This window comes from Oncorhynchus gorbuscha, linkage group LG09 (genome assembly GCF_021184085.1).
Source record: "Oncorhynchus gorbuscha isolate QuinsamMale2020 ecotype Even-year linkage group LG09, OgorEven_v1.0, whole genome shotgun sequence".
NCBI lineage: Eukaryota > Metazoa > Chordata > Actinopteri > Salmoniformes > Salmonidae > Oncorhynchus > Oncorhynchus gorbuscha.
In genome coordinates this window covers 17,036,601-17,057,110 of record NC_060181.1, presented here as the reverse complement: position 1 = coordinate 17,057,110, position 20,510 = coordinate 17,036,601, and the positions used below count along the sequence as shown (strand labels likewise).

The 20,510-nt window shown below is 50.5% G+C and overlaps 1 pseudogene; it reads right to left on the bottom strand.

Annotated features, from left to right (window-relative positions):
- Nucleotides 1–20,510, bottom strand: part of LOC124043088 — a 70,981-nt pseudogene that overhangs the window by 19,741 nt on the left and 30,730 nt on the right.

Here is a 20,510-nt window from a genome sequence, read left to right as displayed (position 1 = left end):
TCTCTCTCCAGACCATTAGCGTTACTAACTGTGTATTTATCTCTCTCCAGACCATTAGGGTTACTAACTGTGTATTTATCTCTCTCCAGATCATTAGGGTTACTAACTGTGTATGTATCTCTCTCCAGACCATTAGGGTTACTAACTGTGTATTTATCTCTCTCCAGACCATTAGGGTTACTAACTGTGTATTTATCTCTCTCCAGACCATTAGGGTTACTAACTGTGTATTTATCTCTCTCCAGACCATTAGGGTTACTAACTGTGTATTTATCTCTCTCCAGACCATTAGGGTTACTAACTGTGTCTGTGTATTTATCTCTTTCCAGACCATTAGGGTTACTAACTGTGTATTTATCTCTCTCCAGACCATTAGGGTTACTAACTGTGTCTGTGTATATCTCTCTCCAGACCATTAGGGTTACTAACTGTGTATTTATCTCTCTCCAGACCATTAGGGTTACTAACTGTGTATTTACCTCTCTCCAGACCATTAGGGTTACTAACTGTGTATGTGTATTTATCTCTCTCCAGACCATTAGGGTTACTAACTGTGTATTTATCTCTCTCCACACCATTAGGGTTACTAACTGTGTATTTATCTCTCTACAGACCATTAGGGTTACTAACTGTGTATTTATCTCTCTCCAGACCATTAGGGTTACTAACTGTGTATTTATCTCTCTCCAGATCATTAGGGTTACTAACTGTGTATTTATCTCTCTCCAGACCATTAGGGTTACTAACTGTGTATTTATCTCTCTCCAGACCATTAGGGATACTAACTGTGTATTTATCTCTCTCCAGACCATTAGGGATACTAACTGTGTATTTATGTCTCTCCAGACCATTAGGGTTACTAACTGTGTCTGTGTATTTATCTCTCTCCAGACCATTAGGGTTACTAACTGTGTATTTATCTCTCTCCAGACCATTAGTGTTACTAACTGTGTATTTATCTCTCTCCAGACCATTAGGGTTACTAACTGTGTATTTATCTCTCTCCAGACCATTATGGTTACTAACTGTGTCTGTGTATTTATCTCTCTCCAGACCATTAGGGTTACTAACTGTGTATTTATCTCTCTCCAGACCATTAGGGTTACTAACTGTATATTTATCTCTCTCCAGACCATTAGGGTTACTAACTGTGTATTTATCTCTCTCCAGACCATTAGGGATACTAACTGTGTCTGTGTATTTATCTCTCTCCAGATCATTAGGGTTACTAACTGTGTATTTATCTCTCTCCAGACCATTAGGGTTACTAACTGTGTATTTATCTCTCTCCAGACCATTAGGGTTACTAACTGTGTATTTATCTCTCTCCAGATCATTAGGGTTACTAACTGTGTATTTATCTCTCTCCAGACCATTTGGGTTACTAACTGTGTATTTATCTCTCTCCAGACCATTAGGGATACTAACTGTGTATTTATCTCTCTCCAGACCATTAGGGTTACTAACTGTGTCTGTGTATTTATCTCTCTCCAGACCATTAGGGTTACTAACTGTGTATTTATCTCTCTCCAGACCATTAGGGTTACTAACTGTGTATTTATCTCTCTCCAGACCATTAGGGTTACTAACTGTGTATTTATCTCTCTCCAGACCATTAGGGTTACTAACTGTGTCTGTGTATTTATCTCTCTCCAGACCATTAGGGTTACTAACTGTGTATTTATCTCTCTCCAGACCATTAGGGTTACTAACTGTGTATTTATCTCTCTCCAGACCATTAGGGTTACTAACTGTGTATTTATCTCTCTCCAGACCATTAGGGTTACTAACTGTGTATTTATCTCTCTCCAGACCATTAGGGTTACTAACTGTGTATTTATCTCTCTCCAGACCATTAGGGTTACTAACTGTGTATTTATCTCTCTCCAGACCATTAGGGTTACTAACTGTGTATTTATCTCTCTCCAGACCATTAGGGTTACTAACTGTGTATTTATCTCTCTCCAGACCATTAGGGTTACTAACTGTGTCTGTGTATTTATCTCTCTCCAGACCATTAGGGTTACTAACTGTGTATTTATCTCTCTCCAGACCATTAGGGTTACTAACTGTGTATTTATCTCTCTCCAGACCATTAGGGTTACTAACTGTGTCTGTGTATTTATCTCTTTCCAGACCATTAGGGTTACTAACTGTGTATTTATCTCTCTCCAGACCATTAGGGTTACTAACTGTGTCTCTGTATATCTCTCTCCAGACCATTAGGGTTACTATCTGTGTATTTATCTCTCTCCAGACCATTAGGGTTACTAACTGTGTATTTACCTCTCTCCAGACCATTAGGGTTACTAACTGTGTCTGTGTATTTATCTCTCTCCAGACCATTAGGGTTACTAACTGTGTATTTATCTCTCTCCACACCATTAGGGTTACTAACTGTGTATTTATCTCTCTCCAGACCATTAGGGTTACTAACTGTGTATTTATCTCTCTCCAGACCATTAGGGTTACTAACTGTGTATTTATCTCTCTCCAGATCATTAGGGTTACTAACTGTGTATTTATCTCTCTCCAGACCATTTGGGTTACTAACTGTGTATTTATCTCTCTCCAGACCATTAGGGATACTAACTGTGTATTTATCTCTCTCCAGACCATTAGGGTTACTAACTGTGTCTGTGTATTTATCTCTCTCCAGACCATTAGGGTTACTAACTGTGTATTTATCTCTCTCCAGACCATTAGTGTTACTAACTGTGTATTTATCTCTCTCCAGACCATTAGGGTTACTAACTGTGTATTTATCTCTCTCCAGACCATTAGGGTTACTAACTGTGTCTGTGTATTTATCTCTCTCCAGACCATTAGGGTTACTAACTGTGTATTTACCTCTCTCCAGACCATTAGGGTTACTAACTGTGTCTGTGTATTTATCTCTCTCCAGACCATTAGGGTTACTAACTGTGTATTTATCTCTCTCCACACCATTAGGGTTACTAACTGTGTATTTATCTCTCTCCAGACCATTAGGGTTACTAACTGTGTATTTATCTCTCTCCAGACCATTAGGGTTACTAACTGTGTATTTATCTCTCTCCAGATCATTAGGGTTACTAACTGTGTATTTATCTCTCTCCAGACCATTTGGGTTACTAACTGTGTATTTATCTCTCTCCAGACCATTAGGGATACTAACTGTGTATTTATCTCTCTCCAGACCATTAGGGTTACTAACTGTGTCTGTGTATTTATCTCTCTCCAGACCATTAGGGTTACTAACTGTGTATTTATCTCTCTCCAGACCATTAGTGTTACTAACTGTGTATTTATCTCTCTCCAGACCATTAGGGTTACTAACTGTGTATTTATCTCTCTCCAGACCATTAGGGTTACTAACTGTGTCTGTGTATTTATCTCTCTCCAGACCATTAGGGTTACTAACTGTGTATTTATCTCTCTCCAGACCATTAGGGTTACTAACTGTGTATTTATCTCTCTCCAGACCATTAGGGTTACTAACTGTGTATTTATCTCTCTCCAGACCATTAGGGTTACTAACTGTGTCTGTGTATTTATCTCTCTCCAGACCATTAGGGTTACTAACTGTGTATTTATCTCTCTCCAGACCATTAGGGTTACTAACTGTGTATTTATCTCTCTCCAGACCATTAGGGTTACTAACTGTGTCTGTGTATTTATCTCTATCCGGAGACACTATCAAAGGAAAGAGCCTACTATTTACTGCACAGATGAGCATACACTCACTCACAGAACTCAAACACACACACACACGCCTCACTGACTCTGAGAGAAGTACACACTTAGTCATGAGAAACACACACTTGCTCGTGCACAGACACACACAGACACACACTGAGCCAGTCCAGAGGAATATGAGGACCAGAGGAGGAACAATATAGACTGAGATGACCTCACAGGGCTGACAGACACAACCTTATCATTCTGGCAGAGAGACTGGGTGTGTTTGTGTGTGTACAACTATTGTTCTTAAATGTGAGCATGACCGTGTGTGTGTGTGTGTGTGTGTGTGTGTGTGTGTGTGTGTGTGTGTGTGTGTGTGTGTGTGTGTGTGTGTGTGTGAGAGAATAGTGTGTGTGTATGCGTTGATGACTTACTCTGAATCGCTCCTCCTCATTGGCCAGTCTCTGCTTAAGCGTCTCGTTGATAGCACACTGCTCCGCCCACTTCTCCTCCATCTTCGCCAGCTCTTCCTCCACCGAACGAGTCTGTTCTTTCTCTACCTCTTCCGCAGTCTTCCCCTCATCCTCCACACTCCTCTCATCCACCTCTTCAGCACTCTTCCTCTCCTTCTCCACCTCCACCCAACTCTCCATCTTCATGCTCTCCTCTCCTTCACTCATGTCCTCCTTCCTCTCCTCTCCTCCACTCCTGTCCTCCTTCCTCTCCTCTCCTCCACTCCTGTCCTCCTTCCTCTCCTCTCCTCCACTCCTGTCCTCCTTCCTCTCCTCTCCTCCACTCCTGTCCTCCTTCCTCTCCTCTTCCACACTCCCATCTTCTTTCCCTTCCTCCTCTCCACTCACTTCTCTTTCCATCTCTTCCCTATTCCGCCCCTTCCACTCTTTCTCCCCAGCTCTCATGGTCTCCATGCCGGAGAATGTGTTGGTGTGTGTGTTGGTCTGTGCGTAAGTGTGTGTGTGTTCCCTGTTGTTGTCACGCCGGTTAGGGACTACCGGCCTCTCACTGTCTCCTCTCAGCACAGTTGCAGACAGATTGCCTGTAAACATATACACATCAGAGGCTTTAGTATGAAAGAGATAAGAGAGTGTGTGTCTGTGTGTGTATACCTGCTGTAGGTGACTCTGGACTGGGTGTCAGTGGCTCCTGTGTCATCCCAGTGGCAGCGTTTCTCTTGACCTCCTACAAACATGAGGAAACAAGTTGAATCAATCTGTGGACATCAGACTCACCTAGGCTGCACCCTATTCCTCACCGTTTGGTCAGCTGCGTGATTAACTTCTGTGTTCATAGGTGTTCAAAATGGAGAGTTCCGGCAAAACCGTAGTCTCCACCAAACAGGCCCGACTGGACTACTGCGACTCTCTGTGTTCAACCTTCCCATGTCACCCCGCTCCTCCGTGTCAACCCTCTCCTCCTCGTCACCCCGCTCCTCCGTGTCACCCCGCTCCTCCGTGTCACCCCGCTCCTCCGTGTCACCCCGCTCCTCCGGTCACCCCGCTCCTCCTTGTCACCCCGCTCCTCCTTGTCACCCCGCTCCTCCTTGTCACCCCGCTCCTCCTTGTCACCCCGCTCCTCCTTGTCACCCCGCTCCTCCGGTCACACCGCTCCTCCGTGTCACCCCGCTCCTCCTTGTCACCCCGCTCCTCCTTGTCACCCCGCTTGTCACCCCGCTCCTCCTTGTCATCCCGCTCCTCCTTGTCACCCCGCTCCTCCGTGTCACCCCGCTCCTCCTTGTCACCCCGCTCCTCCTTGTCACCCCACTCCTCCTTGTCACCCCGCTCCTCCTTGTCTTCCCGCTCCTCCTTGTCACCCCGCTCCTCCTTGTCACCCCGCTCCTCCGGTCACACCGCTCCTCCGTGTCACCCCGCTCCTCCTTGTCACCCCGCTCCTCCTTGTCACCCCGCTTGTCACCCCGCTCCTCCTTGTCATCCCGCTCCTCCTTGTCACCCCGCTCCTCCGTGGCACCCCGCTCCTCCTTGTCACCCCGCTCCTCCTTGTCACCCCGCTCCTCCGGTCACCCCGCTCCTCCTTGTCACCCCGCTCCTCCTTGTCACCCCGCTCCTCCTTGTCACCCCGCTCCTCCGTGTCACCCCGCTCCTCCGGTCACCCCGCTCCTCCTTGTCACCCCGCTCCTCCTTGTCACCCCGCTCCTCCGTGTCACCCCGCTCCTCCTTGTCACCCTGCTTGTCACCCCGCTCCTCCGTGTCACCCCGCTCCTCCGTGTCACCCCTCTCCTCCGTGTCACCCCTCTCCTCCTTGTCACCCCGCTCCTCCTTGTCACCCCGCTCCTCCGGTCACCCCGCTCCTCCGTGTCACCCCTCTCCTCCGTGTCACCCCGCTCCTCCGGTCACCCCGCTCCTCCGTGTCACCCCGCTCCTCCTCATACTCCACTGGCTTCCAGTTGAAGCTCACATCCACTACAAGACTATGGTGCTTACCTACAGAGCAGCAAGAGGAACTGACCCCCCCTTCCTTCAGGCTCTGTTCAAACCCTACGCCCCAACCCGAGCACTCCGTTCTGTCACCTCTGGTCTCTTGGTCTCCGACCAGTCCAAGCTCTTCTCTGTCCTGGCACCCCAATGGTGGAACCAGCTTCCCCCTGAAACTAGGACCTCTAGAAACTCTACCTCTTCAAAGAGTACCTTAAATAATCCCACAGCACTACCTCCTCCCCACCTCGAGAAAATAAAAGCCTTTTGTGAACGAACACTCCCATTTGACTTTTCTCCTCACTAGCTCTTACTTTATTGAGGGAAAATGTACGTACTATGACTGGGATATGTGGTTGTCCTATCTAGTTATCTGAATATAAATGCACTAACTGTAAGTCGCTCTGGATAAGAGCATCTGCTAAATTTCTCAAATGTAAAAAAAAATCTAATATACCACAAGATGGCGCTGTGACGATGTGGTGTAGTACAGAATTGTAGACAGACACTCACCCCCTGGGCTTCGCTGATCTTGGCCACCTGCCTACGGAGCCGCTGACACTCCCTGTACTTCTCCTTGTAGTGCTCAGCGGCCATGTGGAGACGCAGCTTCAGCTCCTCCACTTCTCTCTGTAGCACAGCCTCTGCCTCAGACACCACACACCCCCCCTCACTGGAGGTCCCCACACCCTGGGGGAGGGAGAATTAGGGGGGAGCAGACAGCAGACAGAGGAGGTGGGAGAGGGAGAGTTAGGGGGGTTAGAGGGGGAGGGTGGGGCAGACAGTGGGAGGTGGGGGAGGGAGAGTTGGGGGAGGGGGAGCGGACAGCGGGAGGGAGAGTTAAGGGGGAGGGGGTGCAGACAGCAGGAGGTGGGGGAGGGAGAGTTAGGGGGAGGGGGCGCAGACAGAGGGAGGTGGGGGAGGGAGGGAGGGAGAGTTAAGGGGGAGGGGGAGCAGACAGCGGGAGGTGGGGGAAGGAGGGAGAGTTAGGGGGAGGGGGAGCAGACAGCGGGAGGTGGGGGAGGGAGGGAGAGTTAGGGGGAGGGGGAGCAGACAGCGGGAGGTGGGGGAGGGAGGGAGAGTTAAGGGGAAGGGGAGCAGACAGCGGGAGGTGGGGGAGGGAAAGTTAGGGGGAGGGGGAGCAGACAGCAGGAGGTGGGGGAGGGAGAGTTAGGGGGAGGGAGAGCAGACAGAGGGAGGTGGGGGAGGGAGGGAGAGTTAGGAGGGAGGGGGAGCAGACAGCAGGAGGTGGGGGAGGGAGAGTTAGGGGGAGGGAGAGCAGACAGAGGGAGGTGGGGGAGGGAGGGAGAGTTAGGGGGGGGGGGAGCAGACAGCGGGAGGTGGGGGAGGGAGGGAGGGGGAGGGAGAGCAGACAGAGGGAGGTGGGGGAGGGAGGGAGAGTTAGGGGAGGGGGAGCAGACAGAGGGAGGTGGGGGAGGGAGAGTTGGGGGGTAGAGGGGAGGGGTTGGGGGAGTAGTTCAGCACAAAGAGATAATTCAGTGTTGATATTCAGTTACTAAACTTGTCTATAGCACATAGCAGTTATAAATTATTCTTCTATTTCTATTTAACAAAACTGAGAAAGATAAATTCATGAGAGGAAGCAGGAAGCAACTTCCTGGTTCAACTGTATGAATGTGTCTGTGGATATCTATGGTCAGAAATGACCGAATACAAACAGTGTAGTTATTCCCTCCGTAAGGCAATCAAACAACAAAGTGTCAGTATAGAGAGACAATTCAACGGCTCAGACACGAGACGTATGTGGCAGGGTCTACAGAAAATCACAGATTACAAAAAGAAAACCAGCCCCCTTGCGGACGTCGACGTCTTGCTCCCAGACAAATTAAACTTCTTTACGCGCTTTGAGGATAATACAGTGCCGCCGACACTGCCGCTACAAAGGACTGTGGGCTCTCCTCCTCCGTAGCCGATGTGAGTAAGACATTTAAGCGTGTTAACCCTCACAAGGACTGTGGGCTCTCCTTCTCCGTAGCCGATGTGAGTAAGACATTTAAACGTGTTAACCCTCACAAGGACTGTGGGCTCTCCTTCTCCGTAGCCGATGTGAGTAAGACATTTAAGCATGTTAACCCTCACAAGGACTGTGGGCTCTCCTTCTCCGTAGCCGATGTGAGTAAGACATTTAAGCATGTTAACCCTCACAAGGACTGTGGGCTCTCCTTCTCCGTAGCCGATGTGAGTAAGACATTTAAGCGTGTTAACCCTCACAAGGACTGTGGGCTCTCCTTCTCCGTAGCCGATGTGAGTAAGACATTTAAACGTGTTAACCCTCACAAGGACTGTGGGCTCTCCTTCTCCGTAGCCGATGTGAGTAAGACATTTAAGCATGTTAACCCTCACAAGGACTGTGGGCTCTCCTTCTCCGTAGCCGATGTGAGTAAGACATTTAAGCGTGTTAACCCTCACAAGGACTGTGGGCTCTCCTTCTCCGTAGCCGATGTGAGTAAGACATTTAAGCGTGTTAACCCTCACAAGGACTGTGGGCTCTCCTTCTCCGTAGCCGATGTGAGTAAGACATTTAAGCATGTTAACACTCACAAGGACTGTGGGCTCTCCTTCTCCGTAGCCGATGTGAGTAAGACATTTAAGCATGTTAACACTCACAAGGACTGTGGGCTCTCCTTCTCCGTAGCCGATGTGAGTAAGACATTTAAGCATGTTAACCCTCACAAGGACTGTGGGCTCTCCTTCTCCGTAGCCGATGTGAGTAAGACATTTAAGCATGTTAACCCTCACAAGGACTGTGGGCTCTCCTTCTCCGTAGCCGATGTGAGTAAGACATTTAAGCATGTTAACACTCACAAGGACTGTGGGCTCTCCTTCTCCGTAGCCGATGTGAGTAAGACATTTAAGCATGTTAACACTCACAAGGACTGTGGGCTCTCCTTCTCCGTAGCCGATGTGAGTAAGACATTTAAGCATGTTAACACTCACAAGGCTGCCGGCCCAGACGACATCCCTAGCCACGTCCTCAGAGCATGAGCAGACCATCTGGCTGGTGTGTTTACAGACATATTTAACCTCTCCCTATCGGCTGTCCCCACCATTGTTCCTGTTCCTAAGAAAGCTAAGGTAACTGAACGAAATGACTATCGCCCTGTAGCACTCACTTCTGTCATCATTAAGTGTTTTGAGAGACTATTCAAGGATCATATCACCTCGACCCTACCTGACACCCTAGACCCAATTCAGTTTGTTTACCAGCCAATAGGTCCACAGACGATGCAATCGCCATCACACTGCCCTATCCCATCTGGACAAGAGGAATAACTATGTAAGAATGCTGTTCATTGACTACAGCTCAGCCTTCAACACCATAGTACCCTCCAAACTCATCATTAAGCTTGAGACCCTGAGTCTCGACCCCGCCCTGTGCAACTGGGTACAGGACTTCCTGACGGGCCGCCCCCCAGGTGGTGAGGGTAGGTAACAACATCTCCACTCCGCTGATCCTCAACAATGGGGCCCCACAAGGGTGTGTTCTCAGCCCCCTCCTGTACTCCCTGTTCACCCATGACTGCGTGGCCATGCACGCCTCCAACTCAATCATCAAGTTTGAAGATGACACAACAGCGGTAGGCTTGATTACCAACAACGACGAGACGGCCTACAGGGAGGAGGTGAAGGTCCTCGGAGTGTGGTGTCAGGAAAATAACCTCTTACTCAATGTCAGCGAAACAAAAGAGATGATTGTGGACTTCACGAAACAGAAAAGGGAGCACCCCCCGTCCACATCGATGAGACAGCAGTGGAGAAAGCTCCTCGGTGTTCATATCACCCACACACTGAAACGGTCCACGCACACAGACAGTGTGGTGAAGAAGGCGCAACAGTGCATCTTCAACCGCAGGAGGCTGAAAAAATCCTCACTAACTTTTACAGATGCATAATTGAGAGCATCCTGTCAGGCTGTATCACCGCCTGGTACGGCAACTGCTCCGCCCACAACCGCAAGGCACTCTAGAGTGTGGTGCGGTCTGCACAACACATCACCGGGGGCAAACTACCTGCCCTCCAGGACACCTACACCACCCGATGTCACAGGAAGGCCAAAAAGATAATCAAGGACAACAACCACCCGAGCCACTACCTGTTCACCCCGCTATCATCCAGAAGGCGAGGTCAGTACAGGTGCATGAAAGCAGGGACCGAGAGACTGAAGAACAGCTTCCATCTCAATGCCATCAGACTGTTAAACAGCCATCACTAACACAGTGAGGCAGCTGCCAACATACAGACTTGATATCATAGGCCACTTAATAAATGGAACACTAGTCACTTTAATAATGCCACTTTAAAAATGTTTACATATCTCACATTACTCATCTCATATATTATGTATACTGTATCCCTCACTATATATTCTTTACTATCTATTACATCTTAGCCGCTCTGTCACTGCTCATCCATGTATTTTATACTCATATATTAACATCCTGTTCCTTTACTAGATTGTGTGTATTGTTTTTTTTGTGGAATTGTTAGATATTACCTGTTAGATACTGCTGCAATGTGGAATCTAGAAGCACAAGCATTTCAATTGACTCCCATTCACTCCTTTGCCCAGAATGCACCACACAGTCAATTTACAACGTAGAGGCAAAATGCACAATGGCCGTTAATATGAACTGAATGGAGTTTACCATCTTCTTATTTCTGTTATGGTCCCCTTACCACTTCCTGCTGGGAGGTGGTCCTCATGTGGTCCAGCTGCGTCTCCATCCTCCGGCATTCGGCCTGGGCATTGGCCAGGCTGGCACGGAGGGCGTCGGCCTCTAGGCGGGCACGGTACAGCTCGGTCATGGTGCGATCGCGGGCATTCGCTGAGTCACGGAGTTCCGACGCCAACATGGCGGCCTGCTGGCGAGACGCCTGGAGCTGCTCCTCACACTGGCGAAGCTGCTCCCTCAGACGACCCATCTCAGCCTGGAGAGAAGGCAGAGCAGACAGGTTAATACACACACACCCCCCACAACCCCCTTCACCTTGTCGACAGCGTGTGTGTGCAGCTCTTTCTCCACGCGGTCCTTCTGAGTGACGCAGGCTCGGAGCCTGTCCAGTTCTTCCTGAAACTGAGTGATGGTCACCTCTCTGTTGAGCTCCACAGCCTTCAGCATCTGCAGCTCTGCACTCAGCTTAGTGTTCTCCAGCTCCGTGCTGCGCAGGTGGCCCTACACACACACACACACACACACACACACACACACACACACACACACACACACACACACACACACACACTCACACACACACACACACACACACACACACTCACACACACACACACACACACACACACACACACACACACACACACACACACACACACACACACACACACACACACACACACACACACACACAGGGTGCATCCTCTCACCTTGTAGAGGTCCTTCTCGTCCTTGTCGTTCTTCAGTTGAGTCTCCAGACTGTCTCTTTCTGCTGTCAGCTTCTTCAACCTGTCTCTCAGACTGCACAATAACAACAACCACCATTCTCTGTAGAGTATCTATGGTGTGTGCATTTCTCATCACCAGTCCAGTTCCTATCTTTCCAGTGTGTGTGTTCCTCCTCACCAGTCCAGTTCCTATCCTTCCAGTGTGTGCATTTCTCATCACCAGTCCAGTTCCTATCCTTCCAGTGTGTGTGTTCCTCCTCACCAGTCCAGTTCCTATCCTTCCAGTGTGTGTGTTCCTCATCACCAGTCCAGTTCCTATCTTTCCAGTGTGTGTGTTCCTCCTCACCAGTCCAGTTCCTATCTTTCCAGTGTGTGTGTTCCTCCTCACCAGTCCAGTTCCTATCTTTCCAGTGTGTGTTCCTCATCACCAGTCCAGTTCCTATCTTTCCAGTGTGTGTGTTCCTCCTCACCAGTCCAGTTCCTATCCTTCCAGTGTGTGCATTTCTCATCACCAGTCCAGTTCCTATCTTTCCAGTGTGTGTGTTCCTCCTCACCAGTCCAGTTCCTATCCTTCCAGTGTGTGTGTTCCTCCTCACCAGTCCAGTTCCTATCTTTCCAGTGTGTGTGTTCCTCCTCACCAGTCCAGTTCCTATCTTTCCTGTGTGTGTGTTCCTCCTCACCAGTCCAGTTCCTATCTTTCCAGTGTGTGTGTTCCTCCTCACCAGTCCAGTTCCTATCCTTCCAGTGTGTGCATTTCTCATCACCAGTCCAGTTCCTATCTTTCCATTGTGTGTGTTCCTCCTCACCAGTCCAGTTCCTATCTTTCTGCAGTGTGTGTGTTCCTCCTCACCAGTCCAGGTCCTCCTTCCAGCTGTCTGACCCGGTCTTGGCCTCCACCAGTCCAGTCCTCCTCACCTCCTCCCTCTCCTCTGACAGGCCCTGGGAGGAGCGTTCCTCCTGCAACCACACCACACTTAACCTGTCAATAACACTGTCAACCAATCACAGACACCGGAAGTCAGTCCAGTCAGACCAAGGGTGTCAAACTTTGCCCCTTTGTCGATCAATGGAAATGCTGTGTGATAATGAATGTTAGGCCTATTTACCTTCAAACACACTGGCTAGTTTTCCCTCCTAATGTTCTGAAGAGGAGAGGAGACAGAGAGAGGAAGACCGTACTAGTTTTCCCTCCTAATGTTCTGAAGAGGAGAGGAGACAGGGAGAGGAAGACCGTACTAGTTTTCCTCCTAATGTTCTGAAGAGGAGAGGAGACAGGGAGAGGAAGACCGTACTAGTTTTCCCTCCTAATGTTCTGAAGAGGAGAGGAGACAGGGAGAGGAAGACCGTACTAGTTTTCCCTGCTAATGTTCTGAAGAGGAGAGGAGACAGGGAGAGGAAGACCGTACTAGTTTTCCCTCCTAATGTTCTGAAGAGGAGAGGAGACAGGGAGAGGAAGACCGTACTAGTTTTCCCTCCTAATGTTCTGAAGAGGAGAGGAGACAGGGAGAGGAAGACCGTACTAGTTTTCCCTCCTAATGTTCTGAAGAGGAGAGGAGACAGGGAGAGGAAGACCGTACTAGTTTTCCCTCCTAATGTTCTGAAGAGGAGAGGAGACAGGGAGAGGAAGACAGTACTAGTTTTCAATCCTAATGTTCTGAAGAGGAGAGGAGACAGAGAGGAAGATTACTAGCCTGTACCTGGTCCAGCCAGTAATCTCTCCTGTTGGAACACGCTCATGTTGAGAAGTAGAGGACATTAAATCACCCACAATACACACTGCACCTGACAGACAAGAATGCCTACACACACCCCTCCATCTTGCAACACACACACACACTTGTGCATCAGACGCAAACAGGCAGGTGCAGTATGCAAAAAATATATAAAACAAACACACACACACCTTGTCTCCCTTGGGCTTGGATCCCTGGATGGCCGTTCGATTTAACTGCAGACGTTTGGGAGGCACTTCAGCAGCGCATTAAGACCTTATAAAACGTGTCATCGTAAAACTAGCAGCCGCAAAATATGTACTTATGTTTTCATGTTCCAGCTAAAGGATATTTTAATCAGTGCTGACTAGGTGTGTCCCTCTTTCCCGTACTCCACACACACACACACACACACACACACACACACACACACACACACACACACACACACACACACACACACACACACACACACACACACACACACACACACACACACACACACACACACACACACACACACACACACACACACACTTCAAGCAAAGTTCATGTCTAAGAAAAAGCACCAGGGGGCAGTAGGAGACTGGTTCCAATATCATCAAACTTCTCCCCTGGCAGTTTGGTTATTCACTCTACAGCACAACAAAAAATAAATTACAACATTTAAGTCATTCTCAGCAGTTGCACTAAGATAAAAGATGACAGGAAAAGGAGCGAGAAAGACAGAGGGGGAGAGAGCGAGAGAAAGACAGAGAGGGAGAGAGCGAGAGAAAGATTATTATTATATTAGAAAGACAGAGGGGGAGAGAGAGCGAGAGAAAGACAGAGAGGGGGAGAGAGAGCGAGAGAAAGACAGAGGGGGAGAGAGCGAGAGAAAGACAGAGGGGGAGAGAGAGCGAGAGAAAGACAGAGGGGGAGAGAGAGCGAGAGAAAGACAGAGAGGGAGAGAGCGAGAGAAAGACAGAGAGGGAGAGAGCGAGAGAAAGACAGAGAGGGAGAGAGCGAGAGAAAGACAGAGAGGGAGAGAGCGAGAGAAAGATTATTATTATATTAGAAAGACAGAGGGGAGAGAGAGCGAGAGAAAGACAGAGAGGGAGAGAGAGACAGAGGGGAGAGAAAGACAGAGGAGAGAGCGAGAGAAAGACAGAGTTTTCCCTCCTAATGTTCAAGGGGAGAGAGAGCGAGAGAAAGACAGAGGGGGAGAGAGCGAGAGAAAGACAGAGTTTTCCCTCCTAATGTTCTGGAGAGAGAGAGAGAGACAGAGGAGAGGAAGACCGAGAAAGACAGAGAGGGGGAGAGAGCGAGAGAGAAAGACCGAGAGAGAAAGACCTAATGTTCTGAAGAGGGGAGAGAGAGAGGAGAGGGGGAGAAGAGCCGAGAGAAAGACAGAGGGGGAGAGAGAGCGAGAGAAAGACAGAGGGGGAGAGAGAGCGAGAGAAAGACAGAGGGGGAGAGAGAGCGAGAGAAAGACAGAGGGGAGAGAGAGAGCGGAGAAAGACAGAGGGGAGAGAGAGCGAGAGAAAGACAGAGGGGAGAGAGTTTTCCTCCTAATGTTCTGAAGAGGGAGAGAGACGAGAGAAAGACAGAGGGGGAGGAGCGAGAGAAAGACAGAGGGGGAGAGAGAGCGAGAGAAAGACAGAGGGGGAGAGAGAGCGAGAGAAAGACAGATGTTCTGAAAGACAGAGGGGGAGAGAGAGAGAGAAAGACAGAGGGGGAGAGAGAGCGAGAGAAAGACAGAGGGGGAGAGAGAGCGAGAGAAAGACAGAGGGGGAGAGTTCGAGAGAAAGACAGAGGGGGGAGAGAGAGAGAGAAAGACAGACGAGAGAAAGACAGAGGGGAGAGAGAGAGAGAAAGACAGAGAGGGGGAGAGAGCGAGAGAAAGACAGAGGGGGAGAGAGCGAGAGAAAGACAGAGAGGGGGAGAGAGTGAGAAAGACAGCGAGAGAAAGACAGAGGGGGAGAGAGCGAGAGAAAGACTCCGAGAGAAAGACAGAAGAGTTCGAGAGAAAGACAGAGGGGGGAGAGAGCGAGAGAAAGACAGAGGGGGAGAGAGAGCGAGAGAAAGACAGAGAGGGGAGAGAAAGCGAGAGAAAGACAGAGGGGGGAGAGAGAGCGAGAGAAAGACAGAGAAAGAGAAAGACAGAGAGAGAGAGAGAAAGACAGAGAGGGGGGAAGACGAGAGAAAGACAGAGGGGAGAGAGAGCGAGAGAAAGACAGAGAGAGGGGAGAGAGCGAGAGAAAGACCGAGAGAAAAAGACCGAGAGAAAGACAGAGGGGGAGAGAGAGCGAGAGAAAGACACAGAGGGGGGAGAGAGCAATTTGAGAGAGCGAGAGAAAGACAGAGGGGAGAGAGAGCGAGAGAAAGACAGAGGGGGAGAGAGAGCAGAGAGAGACAGTCAGAGGGGGAGAGAGACGAGAGAGAGATTATATTAGAAAGACAGAGGGGGAGAGAGCGAGAGAAAGACAGAGGGGGAGAGAGCGAGAGAAAGAACAGCGAGAGAAAGAGAGAAAGATTATTATTATATTAGAAAGACAGAGGGGAGAGAGAGCGAGAGAAAGACAGAGGGGGAGAGAGAGCGAGAGAAAGACAGAGGGGGAGAGAGCGAGAGAAAGACAGAGGGGGAGAAAGCAGCGAGAGAAAGACAGAGGGGGAGCGAGAGAGCGAGGGGGAGAAAGACAGAGAGGGGGAGAGAGCGAGAGAAAGACAGAGGGGGAGAGAGCGAGAGAAAGACAGAGGGGGGAGAGAGCGAGAGAAAGACAGAGAGGGGGAGAGACGAGAGAAAGACAGACAGGGGAGAGAGAGCGACCTTGAGACAGAGAGGGGGGAGAGAGCAGAGCGGGGGGAGAGGAAAGACAGAGAGGGGGAGAGAGAGCGAGAGAAAGACAGAGGGGAGAGAGAGCGAGAGAAAGACAGAGGGGGAGAGAGAGCAGAGAGAAAGACAGAGAAGCGAGAGGAGAGGGGGATCGAGAGAAAGACAGAGGAGGGCGAGAGAAAGACAGAGAGAGAGGGCAGAGAGAGGAGCGAGAAAGAGAGGGGGAGAGAGAGCGAGAGAAAGACAGAGGGGGAGAGAGCGAGAGAAAGACAGAGGGGGAGGGGAGAGAGCAGAGAGGGGAGAGAGAGAAAGACAGAGGGGGAGAAGACGAGAGAAAGACAGAGGGAGAGTCAGCGAGAGAAAGAAAGCGAGAGAAAGACCGGAAAATATGAAAGACAGAGGGGGATGAGAGCGAGAGAAAGACAAAGAGATAGAGAAAGACAGAAAGCAGAGAGAAAGACAGAGAGGGGGAGAGAGCGAGAGAAAGACAGAGAGGGGGAGAGAGCGAGAGAAAGACTTTCGAGAAAGACAGAGGGGGAGAGAGAGCGAGAGAAAGACAGAGGGGGAGAGAGAGCGAGAGAAAGACAGAGAGGAGAGAGCGAGAGAAAGACAGAGAGGGGAGAGAGAGCGAGAGAAAGACAGGGGGGGAGAGACAGAGGGGGAGAGACACGAGAGAAAGACAGACAGAGAGAGCGAGAGAAAGACAGAGAGGGGGAGAGACGAGAGAAAGACAGAGAGAAAGACAGAGGGGGAGAGAGAGCGAGAGAAAGACAGAGAGGGGGAGAGAGCGAGAGAAAGACAGAGGGGGGAGAGAGAGCGAGAGAAAGACAGAGAGGGGGAGAGAGCGAGAGAAAGACAGAGGGGGAGAGAGAGAGAAAGACAGGGGGGGAGAGACGAGAGAAAGACAGAGGGGGGAGAGAGCTGGAGAGAAAGACAGACGAGAGAAAGACAGAGAGAGGGGGAGAGAGCGAGAGAAAGACAGAGAGAGGGACAGAGAGAGAGCGAGAGAAAGACAGAGAGGGGGGAGAGAGCGAGAGAAAGACAGAGGGGAGAGAGAGCGAGAGAAAGACAGAGGGGGAGAGAGCGAAGAAAGACAGAGGGGAAGAGCGAGAGAAAGACAGAGGGGTGAGAGAGCGAGAGAGAAAGATTATTATTATATTAGAATAGACAGAGAGAGGAGAGAAAGACAGAGCGAGAGAAAGACAGAGGGGGGAGAGAGCGAGAGAGAAAGACAGAGAGAGGGGAGAGATTAGACAGAGAAGACAGACAGAGGGGAGAGAGAGGAGAGAAAGACAGAGAGAGAGCGAGAGAAAGACAGAGGGGGAGGAGGAGAGAAAGACAGAGAGGGGAGAGAGCGAGAGAAAGACAGAGAGAGGGGGGGGAGAGACAGAGAGAAAGACAGAGAGACAGAGAGGGGAGAGAGGAGAGAGCGAGAGAAAGACAGAGGGGGAGAGAGCGAGAGAAACAATTAGATTAGAAAGACAGAGGGGGAGAGAGAGCGAGAGAAAGACAGAGGGGGAGAGAGAGCGAGAGAAAGACAGAGGGGAGAGAGAGCGAGAGACAGAAGACAGAGGGGGAGAGAGAGCGAGAGAAAGACAGAGGGGGGGGAGAGAGAAAGACAGAGGGGGAGAGAGAGAGAAAGACAGAGAGGGGGGAGAGAGCGAGAGACAGAGAAAGACAGAGGGGAGAGAGAGCGAGAGAAAGACAGAGGGGAGAGAGGAGAGAGAGGGGGAGAGAGAGCAGAGAAAGGAGAGAGCGAGAGAAAGAGAGAGAGAGGGAGAGAGAGCGAGAGAAAGACAGAGGGGAGAGAGAGCGAGAGAAAGACAGAGCGAGAGAAAGACAGAGAGAAAGACAGGGAGAGAGAGAGAAAGACAGACCAAGGGGAGAGAGAGAAAGACAGAGGGGGGAGAGAGAGAGAAAGACAGAGAGAGGGGAGAGAGCGAGAGAAAGACAGAGAGAGAGCGAGAGAAAGAGAGAGAGAGAAAGACAGAGGGGAGAGAGAGACAGAGAGAAAGACAGAGAAAGGGAGAGAGAGCGAGAGAAAGACAGAGGGGGAGAGAGAGAGAGACAGAGGGGGAGAAGCGAGACAGAGGGGAGAGAGAGCGAGAGAAAGACAGAGGGGGGAGAGAGAGCGAGAGAAAGACAGAGAGAGGGAGAGAAAGACAGAGAGGAGAGAGCGAGAGAAAGACAGAGAAAGGGGGAGAGAGCGAGAGAAAGACAGAGGGGGGAGAGAGCGAGAGAAAGACAGAGGGGGAGAGAGCGAGAGAGACAGAGAGGGGGAGAGAGAGAAAGACAGAGGGGGAGAGACAGAGAGCGAGAGAAAGACAGGAGAGAGGCGAGAGAAAGACAGAGAGAGAGAGACAGAGGGGGAGACAGAGAGGAGAGAGGGGAGAGAGCGAGAGAGAGGGGGAAGACGAGAGAGGGGGAGAGAGAGCGAGAGAAAGACAGAGAGAGAGCGGAAAAGAGGGGAGAGCGAGAGAAAGACAGGGAGAGGGAGAGAAAGACAGAGAGAAAGACAGGGGGGGGAGAGAGAGACAGAGGGGAGAGAAGGGGGAGACAGAGGGGAGAGAGAGAGAGCGAGAGAAAGACAGAGGGGGAGAGGAGAGAAAGACAGAGAGAGAGCGAGAAGACAGAGAAAGGGGGAGAGAGAGCGAGAGAAAGACAGGGGGGGAGAGAGCGAGAGAAAGACAGAGGGGGGGAGAGAGAAAGACAGAGGGGGAGAGAGAGAAAGACAGAGGGGGGGAGAGAGAAAGACAGAGGGGGAGAGAGAAAGACAGAGGAGGGAGAGAGACAGAGGGAGAGCGAGAGAAAGACAGAGGGGGAGAGAGCGAGAGAAAGACAGAGGGGGGAGAGAGAGAGAGAGAAGGGGAGAGACAGAGAGGGGGAGAGAGCGAGAGAAAGACAGAGGGGAGAGAGAGCGAGAGAAAGACAGAGGGGGGAGAGAGAAAGACAGAGAGAAGAGACAGACAGAGGGGAGAGAGAGCGAGAGAAAGACAGAGGGGAGAGAGACAGCGAGAGAAAGACAGAGGGGGGAGAGAGAGCGAGAGAAAGACAGAGGGGGAGAGAGAGCGAGAGAAAGACAGAGGGGGGGGAGAGAAAGACAGAGGAAAGGGAGAAAGACAGAGAGAGAGAAAGACAGAGGGGGAGAGAGAGCGAGAGAAAGACAGGGGGAGAGAGCGAGAGAAAGACAGAGGAGAGAGAGACAGAGGGGGAGAGAGCGAGAGAAAGAAGAAAGACAGAGAGAGGCGAGAGAAAGACAGAGAGGGGAGAAGAGCGAGAGAAAGACAGGGGGGAGAGAGAGCAGAGAGAAAGACAGAGAGGGGGGAGAGAGACAGAGAGAGAAGAGAAAGACAGAGGGAGAGAGAGAGAGACAGAGAGAAAGACAGAGACAGGGGGAGAGAGCGAGAGAAAGACAGAGACAGAGAGAGGAGAAAGACAGAGGAGAGAGCGAGAGAAAGACAGAGACAGAGGGGAGAGAGAGAGCGAGAGAAAGACAGAGAGGGGGAGAGAGCGAGAGAAAGACAGAGAGGGGAGAGAGAGGGAGAAAGACAGAGGGGGAGAGAGAGCGAGAGAAAGACAGAGGGGGGAGAGAGCGAGAGAAAGACAGAGCGGGGAGAGAGAGCGAGAGAAAGACAGGGGAGAGAGAGCGAGAGAAAGACAGAGGGGGAGAGAGAGAAAGACAGAGAGGGGGAGAGAGACGAGAGAAAGACAGAGGGGGAGAGAGCGAGAGAAAGACAGAGGGGGGAGAGAGAAAGACGAGAGAAAGACAGAGGGGGAGAGAGAGCGAGAGAAGACAGAGAGGGGGAGAGAGCGAGAGAAAGACAGAGAGGGAGAGAGAGAGAGAAAGACAGAGAGAGAGAGCGAGAGAAAGACAGAGAGGGAGAGAGAGCGAGAGAAAGACAGGGGGAGAGAGGAGAGAGAGACAGAGAGAAAGAGAAAGACAGAGGGGGAGAGAGCGAGAGAAAGACAGAGAGGGGGAGAGAGCGAGAGAAAGACAGAGAGGGAGAGAGCGAGAGAAAGACAGAGAGGGGAGAGAGCGAGAGAAAGACAGAGGGGGAGAGAGCGAGAGAAAGACAGAGGGGGAGAGAGGAGAGAAAGACAGAGGGGGAGAGAGAGCGAGAGAAAGACAGAGGGGGAGAGACGAGCGAGAGAAAGACAGAGGGGGAGAGAGCGAGAGAAAGACAGAGGGGAGAGAGAGGAGAGAAAGACAGAGAGGGGGGAAAGACAGAGAAAGACAGAGGGAGAGAGAGCGAGAGAAAGACAGAGAGGGGGGCGAGAGAAAGACGAGAGAAAGACAGAGAGGGGGAGAGAGAGAAAGAGAGAAAGACAGAGGGGGAGAGAGCGAGAGAAAGACAGAGGGGGAGAGAGAGCGAGAGAAAGACAGAGGGGGAGAGAGCGAGAGAAAGACAGAGGGGGGAGGGGAGAAGACGAGAGAAAGACAGAGGGGGAGA